The 10,127-nt window shown below is 36.6% G+C and overlaps 1 pseudogene; it reads right to left on the reverse strand.

Annotated features, from left to right (window-relative positions):
- The window catches only part of LOC108526385 (non-histone chromosomal protein HMG-14 pseudogene), a 93,439-nt pseudogene extending 89,965 nt beyond the window's left edge, over positions 1 to 3,474 (reverse strand).
- Positions 3,475 to 10,127: the final 6,653 nt, after the last annotated feature.

The following is a 10,127-nucleotide window of genomic DNA, read 5'->3' on the forward strand; positions in this document are numbered from 1 at the left end:
ATAGGAAAAAAATAAAGTATAAATTTCACCTAATTAAAAAAAAAAACTGGCAGCCTAAGCACCATAGTGAGACAATGAGACCCCGTTTCTTTAAAAAAATATATATATATATATGTATATATATATCTCACCAGGTGCACACCTAGTAGCAGTCCCAGCTACCCAGGCACCTGAGGTAGGAGAATCGCTTGGGCCCAGGAGTTCAAGGCTGTAGTGAGCTATGACTAAACTACTGCACTCCATCCTAGGTGAGAGAGTGAAACCTTATCTCTTAAAAATTAATAATAATCATAATTGATATTAACAGACTGATGATTTTTTGAAACTAGTCTATTTTTCAGAGCATGGAATAAGATTAAATTTTACCTGTTAAACTCATTCAATTCAATACAATAAATAGTCACTAAGCACCATTAGAAACCATTTTAAAGGCCCTTTAAAAATATTCTAGTCTTTCTGATACTAAAATTTAAAACTCTTTTGGGAACAAGGAAATGGTGAGAAATGTGAGCAAGAGGTGTATTCAAGGGGCTATGACAGCAATTAAAAGGGTTCATTTTTATATCACATCTTTAATAATAATGTGCTCAGTTTTCACTTTAGAAATCTAGTCCTTAGGATGTTCACATCCACCAAGAAGTCCAAGTTTCAAGAAGCAAAACATGGCAAACACTGTAAAATCCTCCAGGCTTTAAGGAGCAGGGGCACTAAGAACAAATATATGTGTATATATACACACATACAATTTGGCTATGTATGAGATATGAGATCAGCTAGAGTTGCAAAATTTGCATCCTAATTTAGGGATCTTAAAGAGGGCAAAATCTGTGAGAAAATTAAAGAAATAACTAGAGTTAGCTCTTTTAGGATCCAAGTCGTGAGAGCTGGAAGAACTAAAAGAGAGCAGAAGCTTGAATGGTATGGTATGGGGTGTGTGTGTGTGTGTGTGTGTGTGTGTGTGTGTGTGTGTGTGTGTTGCTCTTTTTGTTGTTTCTTTACATTTGTGGTTGAAGTGTGGGCATGTATATACATAGAGAAGATGGAGATATACATAGAGAAGGAGGAGGAGATACTGAAAATATAAATAAAAATGCAAATAATGAAAGTCATATAATCCTGGAGGGCAAAGATGTAATGCTATCAAGACCAGGGGTTGAAACATTCATGTTGTCTTGAGGGTGGAACAGTCTGCAGGCAGAGGTTGATCTTTCCTCAGACTAAGGGAGTCATCCTTCCTCCGCTCCTGGGAAGGGGTGGTAAGTGGGTTAAGGCAGTTTGCAGGATGGGGAGGGGCCTGAAAGGAAATAGGCATAAATACAGGCGAAGATTTGGAGTAGAGAGGAATGAGTTGATGGGGTTCATGTGTGATAATCTAAATTCTCTTTTTTCAAGAAGTCAGGGATGTTGAAACTGCCTCTTACTGTGGACTATAATAAAGAATCAATTTCATTGTTTTTTTTTTTTTGAGATGGAGTCTCACTCTGTCCCCCAGGCTGGAGTGCAGTGGTACGATATCTTGGTTCACTGCAACTTCTACCTCCCAGGTTCAAGTGATTCTTGTGCCTCAGCCTCCCGAGTATCTGGGATTATAGCCGCCTGCCACCCTGCTAGGCTAGTTTTTTTAATAGAGAGGGTGTTTCGCCATGTTGGCCAGACTGTTCTCAAACTCCTGTCCTCTAGTGTTCCGCCCACTTTTTCGCCCTCCCAAAGTGTTGGGATTACAGGCATGAGCCACCGTGCCTGGTCTAAAGGATCGATTTTGATCTAACTAACTCATTGGTAATCTAGGAGACTTAAGCGAGAGAGAGAGAGAGAGGCTAGTTAAATAAACTCTAGATTTGTCTTCATTATTATTTATAACACTCCTCTCTTCTTTGGTACACTTCATAAACTACATTGAGTTTTAAAGTCTTCCTCAACCTTCTAATATCTTTCATGTCCCCATAATTTATTTCAGACAATAAATCAGTACTTTAAGTGGAAAAAATATATTTGAGTTAATTTTTCAATGAAACATGTTCAAGATATAGGAGAAAAGAGAAGAAACTAATGTTTATTGCCTCTTTTCAGTAGGAGAGATGAGATTCTGGACTAAATTACAATGACAAAATATGATGAGAGAAAACATTAACTAGTTGGAGAATGCTTATTTTTAAAAGGATATTTTAATAAATTGAAAAATAATTTCTTAAAGATATATTGTTCAACTAACCCAAAAGTCATACGAATATATTTTACTCATAAGAACTTGCTGTCAAGAAGTTTAACTTGTTCAAAAAGTTTAACTTAATAGCTCTCAAAGTTTGTATTGTGTACATACAAGTAACATCATTTGATCAAGTAATTTTTTATGTTTTAGATAAAATTATACATTTGTTTAAAATAATCCCAAATAGAGGTATATCTTCTAAAACCTTCACAGTCAAGCAAAAATTCTGATTTCTTAGAATAGTAAACTTATTTATAAAGTGCCTCAAACAGTTTATAACTGGCTTTAAACAATTCAAATGCTCATTCTTAGAAATTTTGAGAAAGAAAATTCTCTGTTATACTTCTGTAATAAATAAAGAGATACTGATAATGGCTAAGTAGTTTTCTTAACATTACACAATTACTTAAGAATAAACAAAATGTGGGCCCTTTTGTTACTTTTATTTAGTCCTTTATCCATCTATTCATATCATGATTCTTGCTTATGTAATTATTTTGAACCCTAAGTAACCATCTTTTTCTCAAGGAAATGTCTATGTCTTTTGGAGGATTCTGTAATAGTATATAAAACTTCAGTGGCTCACTGGCGAACTGAAATAGATCATTTTACATATGTGGTGTTTTTCTACAATTGTGACTTGGAAACAAGAAGGGCCAGGTGTGGGAATATAAAGGAAGTTAGCAAATCATAATAGCATATGCTCTAAAAATTAATGAGGATCTTTTTTTTTGGTCTCAGATTTGTACTAAACTTTTAAAACACTTTAAGCAAAATTTGTTGCTTTAAAGATAGTTTTACAGACTTGTTTAAATAAAAAAAAAAAAAAAAAGGCCGAGCGCAGTGGCTCAAGCCTGTAATCCCAGCACTTTGGGAGGCCGAGACGGGTGGATCACAAGGTCAAGAGATCGAGACCATCCTGGCTAACACGGTGAAACCCCGTCTCTACTAAAAAATACAAAAAATTAGCCGGGCGAGGTGGCGGCGTCTGTAGTCCCAGCTACTTGGGAGGCTGAGGCAGGAGAATGGCGTAAACCCGGGAGGCGGAGCTTGCAGTGAGCCGAGATCGCGCCACTGCACTCCAGCCTGGGCGACAGAGCGAGACTCCGTCTCAAAAACAAAACAAAACAAAACAAAAAAGCTATGCTTTACCTCAAGAGAAGCAGACCCAGTAGACTTTCAGAGGCCACCAGCTTGTAAGCTGTAACTGGGCCTAAGGCCAATTGACTAGGGGCTTTCATTAGTCCTGTACTGGGAACACCCATGGTTAGACATAGTGGTGTGTAGTCACGAGACCCCTGACTATATACTTGTGTTTTAGTTTCCTAGGGGTCTTGTAACAAAGTACCACAAACTGAGTGACTGACAACAACAGAAATTTATTATCTCACAGTTTTGGAGGCTAAAAGTCTGAGATCAAGGTGCTGGCAGGGTTGCTTCCTTCTGAGGCATCTAGGGGTGAGATCTGTTTTAGGCCTCTGTCCTTGGCTTGTAGATGACCATTTCTCTACATCTGCTCACATCACCTTTCCTTTGTGTGGGTTCCTGTGTCCAGTTCTCCTTTCTATAAAGTTGCCAGTCACACAGGATTAGAGCCCACCCTGATGACCCCTCTTTAATGTTTTCAACCTCAGTTAAAGGCCTTATTTCCAAGTAAGGTTACATTCTAAAGTCAAGGCTTGAACATATTAATGTAGGGTGTGGAAAATGAAATTCAATCCACAACTTGATAATATAAGAAACACTGGCTTATGTCTATTATTCCAAGTGATCAAAGTGGCTTGAGAGAGGAAACAAAAACGCTGACATATAGAAGAGAAAGTGAAAGATTTTGAGATAAATCCATATTTACTGATCTATAAGAAGATACTTGAAGCAGAAGATAAATCAGGACATGACAACACAGGCACCTTATATCCAAATGTAAAGATAGCCAAAAGAAGAGCTACACCTGCACACCATTAAAAGTGGTTGCCTCTGAAGTCCTGGGCCTGAGTTCTTGAGATAAGGGCACATATCAATTATTTTCATTAGAGATCCTGTTGGGTTATTTCACTTTAAAAAAATATATATATATATACACACACACACACACACACACACAGATAGATAGATAGATGGTAATTTAAAAATTAAACCAAACTTTTCAATCCCTGATGGTTTTGAGATCAATTGGCAATATTAAAAGAATAAGAATAGTCTTGGAAGATCGAGTAAGATGACTTCCCCTGATAAAAACTTATATGATGTCCCCAGGCAGGTAGTTGGCAATTGATAGTGAAAGATGGGAAATCAACAGGACCAGGGAATAAAACTGCCTTTTTTTCACTGACAAAAGTAGTTCCTTGGTAGGGAAGTATTGTGAGGTAGAGTATAAAGCTGAAAATCTAGTTTCAGGATTAGAGGATAGAGAATGAGGCTGGGAGTATTCTAGATTTTTTTCTCAGATACATCACTCACTTGTTTTATGATTTTGAACAAAATGCTTAACCTTTACATCTCATTGCAAAAATTTTTCATTGTCTGTATAATGAGAGAAATACTCCTACTTTCTTTGATTTATAATCTGCTTTCTTCTCAACCATTTTATTTTGCAGTGGTCTATATTATATATATATATATATACACATTTGTATATATACATATATGTGTGTATATTTTTATATATGTATACACACATATTTTGCTGTCAGATGTAATAACATTTTATTGCCATACTAAAATAAATTTTCTTTCAAAAGACTTCTAAAGATCAGAAAAACTCACCCTGCTTCTGACTCAACATTGCAAGGTTCCTGTTTTCTGAGTTGTGAATAAAAGGTGAAAACTCATGGCCCACTAGCAGGAATTAAAGAGCAACCTACTGGTTCTGGATATGAAAGTGTGGCTTAGGAAACAATGTGCAATGACTCTAATTCTAAGTGCTAATCAGTTTAACTGAGTTCCATGTTGATGATGAAGAAAAACAAAACAAACAAATAAACAAATGTGCCTGTGCTCAATGAGATTCTACAAAGCCTATTCCTGCAGAGAATTCAGAAATTGAATTTGGAGAAACTCTTTTCAAGTTTTAATGAGCCACCTGCCTCCAGCTATAAAACCCAAAAAGGAAGGAGACGGAATCTGCTAAACAACAGGCGATTGGTAGCATTGTATAGCAGGGTCTTTCTGGTGAGGTTATTTTTTTTATAATGTCACTGGCTTTTCAGGGAACATGAAGTTATGTCTTGAGTTAGTTAATATTTGATCATTGTTTTAAGTGTTATCACTTACTTTTTAATGCATCTTCAACTTAAATATAAAAAATAGAGTGAAACTTATATTTTAATAAAATAGTCATTAAATATTTACTAAATCTTAATCACCATGGTAGGTGTTGTAGACACCCCCCTCAACAAAAGGCAGTTAAGACACGGTGGAAGGTCTTTTCAGGCAGAGAAAACCATCATTATGAATCATTGAAGAGAAAAAAAAACACAAGGCTTAAATACATTATCCACTTTATGAACATACTGATTGCAAATTTTGTTTTGTACTGTTTTGTTTTGCTATATGTAGAAGGAGCATTCTGACCAAACTGCCATGGGCCCTTTGGAAAGGGAAAAAGAGAAAGCAGGATATCTATTTCCTCGAGTAAAGAGTGAGCTCGTCTTCCCGGATACAGCTATACTAGTCTTTTGCCATCCTGGTATTATTCAGCTTTCTTAATTCTCTCCATTCTCAGCATAACAGTAAGTCAACCTGTCTCTCATTAATAAGAGAAGGCAACTATCAATGTTAAAAAATAGAGATGAACCTCATTAATTTGGGGAAAATAAAAAAAAGAAAGCTAAGGTGACTTTTTATAAACTCAATTTTTAATGGAGCTTTATGACTTTAAAGTACCTCCCAGTAAAAGTAGCTTTTCTTTGCTTTGGCCTCTAGCTACCACCGATGCTCCTGATAACCTCTTCTCACCAAATTAGGGAGTAAGTTCATCTCAGGAATTTTTTTTTTTGTTATTGTATTGTTTTGTTTGTTTGTTCTGGACAAAAGAGTGACATGGAAAGATGACTCTGGAAAAGATGAGAAGAAACTGATAGCAGTGAAACTCTTAGGTAATTAGATATTTAGGCAATCTGAGCAAGGTAAGTGATTACAGCCTGATCAAATAGGAGCAAATATAGTACACATGATAGGCAAAAATTCATCAGAACCACGTTTGATTTATCCTGTTGCATTTTCTAAAGCACTTAGAAAAGACATGCCCCTGTGTTACTAACACAGGCTGGCTGAGTAAATGAATCCACACCCATGAGAAGAAAAATGCTTGCATACATGACTGAATGCATCAAAATGTATAGGATATGGCGGAGGAGCAGCAGTGAGACAATGATAAAACCAGTTTTAAGTCTGAGTGGCTGTCAGTGTTGGAAGAAGTCATACATCAGGAAACTATACATTCATTATCAAGACCTGTTATCATCAATTTTACAATTTGTTGATCATCCTAGATAAGATATCCAATTCTGGTCACTCAAGACCATAGTATATAAAGTGCCTGCTGCATAGATGAGGTACCTGAAAGATGTATGTAGTTAGATCTGGCAATGTATAGGCACAATCATGAGATTTCCTGGGGAAAGAATGAAGAGAGAAGACAGGAGTAAAAGGAAGGAAATGGAAGTAAGAGGATGGGAAGAAATGGAAAGGGCAGAAACTTGAAGAACAATCTCTGTGATAGGTAAGAGTTATATGACGAGTGACAATGTTGGATATTGTCAAAAAACTTCTTTTCTAACACATCTTAATTATTTTTAAAAATCCCAGGACTTTGGGAGGCCAAGGCCGGAGGATCACTTAAGCCCAGGAGTTGGAGACCAGCCTGGACAACACAGGAAGGCCCCATCTCTACAAAAACAAAAACCTAACCAGGCACAGGTTGTGGTTCCAGCTACTCAGAAGGATTCCGTGAGCCTGGTAGATGGAGGCTGCGGTGAGCCTTGATCGCAACACAGCACTTCAGCCAGGGAGACAGAGCGAGATCTTGACACACACACACACACACAAACACACAATTAATTAATTAATTAATTAATTAATTTTGAGATAGAGTCTCAGTCTGTCGCCCAGGCTGCAGTGCAGTGGCACCATTTTGGCTCACTACAACCTCTGCTGCCCGGGTTCAAGCAATTCTCCTGCCTCAGCCTCCTGAGCCGCTGGGATTATAGGTGCCCACCACCTCACTCAGCTAATTTTGTATTTTTAGTAGAGAGGGGGTTTCACCATCTTGGCCAGGCTGGTCTGGAACTCCTGACCTCGTGATTCACCCACCTCAGCCTCCCAAAGTGCTGGAATTACAGGCGTGAGCCACCGTGCCCGGCAATAATAAATATTTTAAAAAATAAAAGACTGTTTCTCCCATGTGAAACTACAAAATTGGAATGCTTTCCTTTCCTTTCTCCTAAGAAACCTCTCTCATTCTCTTGCTTTGAATAAATAAAAGGGAAACGTTTGAACTAATGAGAAGATGATTGATCATTTTAAAGGAAAATTAATGAAATTTCAATTATCAGGCAGAATGATTTTTTAAAAGTAACATCGACCAACAATGATCTATTCCTGAAAATTATTGAGCGGTTATCGCATATGCACTTCTTTTACAACACGATTTTTTAAAAATTATTTTTAACTTTTAAGTTCAAGGGTACATGTGCAGGTTTGTTACATAGGTAAACTTGTGTCATGAGGGTTTGTTGTACACATTATGTTATCGCCCAGGTATTAAGCCTAGTACCCATTAGCTATTGTTCCTGATCCTCTCCCTCCTCCCAATCTCCACCCTCCAAAAGGCTCCAGTGTATGTTGCTACACTCTTTGTGTCCATTTTTTCTCATCAGTTAGCTTCCACTTATAAGTGAGAGCATGTACTATGTGCTTTTCTCTTTCTGTGTTAGTTTGCTAAGGATAATGGCATCCAGCTCCATCCATGTCCCTGCAAAAGACATGCTCTTGTTCTTATTTATGGTTATGTAGTATTCCATGGTGTGTATGTACCCCATTTTCTTTATCCAGTCTATCATCGATGGGCATTTAGGTTGATTCCATGTCTTTGTTATTGTGAATAGTGCTGCAATGAACATACACGTGCATATGTCTTTAAAATAGAATACTTTATATTCCTTTGGGTATATACCCAGTAACGTGATTGCTGGGTCAAATAATATTTCTGTCTTTAGGTCGCTGAGGTATCACCACACTGTCTTGCACAATGGGTAGGCACGGGCAAAGATTTAATGAAGATGCCAAAAGCAATTGCAACAAAAATGGACAAATGGGACCTAATTAAATTAAAGAGCTTCTGTACAGCAGAAGAAACTATCAACAGTGTGAACAGTCAACCTATGGAATAGAAGAAAGGTTTTGCAAACTGTGTATCTGATAAAGGTCTAATATTCAAAGTCTATAAGGAACTTACATTTATAAGAAATAACCCCATTAAATAGTGAGTAAAGGACATGAACAGACACTTTTCAAAAGAAAACATACATGTGGCCAACAATTATATATATATATATATAAAAGCTCAACATCACTGATCATAGAGAAATGCAAATCAAAACCACAATGAGAAACCATCTCATACCAGTCAGAATGGTTATTATCAAAAAGTCAAAAAATTACAGATGTTGGCAAGGTTGTGGAGAAAAGGGAACACTTATACACTGTTGGTGGGAGGATAAATTAGTTCATAACTTACTTTCCTATACATTATATTTGAAACCTAAGCTATTATTTGCCAATACAAATCTTAGATCTCTCTAAAAGTCTAAGCCACCTAATGTTTTTAGCAGAAGGGTAAAATATTATAAATTTATTTTGGTTTAGGAGATTATTGCAGTTAGAGTATTCAAGATTTTATAAATTAAATTATTACATAATGAAGAGAGAATATTTTATAAGATACATGATTTTCATATTATTTTCATATATTATGTATATACATAAAGGTCAGCAGTTAAAAATATTAAGTAAAAAGAATGGGGAGTAGATCTTCAAGGAACTTATATATTAAAAGGTAAAACCATCTGGGAAGTGCTGTGCCCTCGTTAGTAAAGACCAGCCATTATCACATGTATGAAATAATAAATACCTGTGGGAGACCAAATCCTAGTTACCACCAAGGTAGATGATAGGAAACTGCGTTATGTTTTTAAAAGTAGCTCAGACACTGGCTCTTCTGTCTGATCCAATCTCCCCATAATCCTGAGGTCTGCTTGGTCACTACCGCTCTTCTGCCTTTTAGGCTTCCATATCAAAATGTTCATTTTTTATTATAATCAAGGAATTAACTTCACTGATTAGATTGTCTGCAGAGTGTTTAATCCTGGGACATGCATAGTGTGTACATAATTTAAAAGGAAGAAATATAATGTGAAGCTCTGGTGTCTCATTCTTTGAACAAACAAAACAAAGCTACATAAGGATCTTAGAACATTAGAGGAAAAAATTTGAGATATTGGATAACAAATACTTACCTCCCCACCTCTGCCAACATATTTCGTAGCTAAGGTCTCAAAAGGCAAAGAGGCTTGCTAAAGTCACCAAGCTAGACAGCGGCAAAACCAGCTTGGCATGCTTTGTGGGGGGGTGTGTTTTGGGGGACAGGCATATTTTAGGGTTGGTGAAATATATAAGGGAAAGGAATCAAGATGTACAAGCTACAGAGCACAACTTTCAAAGTATAAAGAAAATCCAAATACTCATTTTTCAATGCTTTAAGTCTTTTGATCTTAAGCTCACTACTATTTCAACTCAATTCCAATCCTCACAGTGTAAAAATATAATCAACGAAGTATGAATTTCCGTGAGATTTATAGTTCTGCTCTGCCATTAGAATCCTAAATTGTGTAGAAAAAAGCATAGTGGAATAGCCCAT

This window comes from Rhinopithecus bieti, unplaced genomic scaffold (assembly GCF_001698545.2).
Source record: "Rhinopithecus bieti isolate Rb0 unplaced genomic scaffold, ASM169854v2 scaffold_2554, whole genome shotgun sequence".
Classification (NCBI taxonomy): domain Eukaryota; kingdom Metazoa; phylum Chordata; class Mammalia; order Primates; family Cercopithecidae; genus Rhinopithecus; species Rhinopithecus bieti.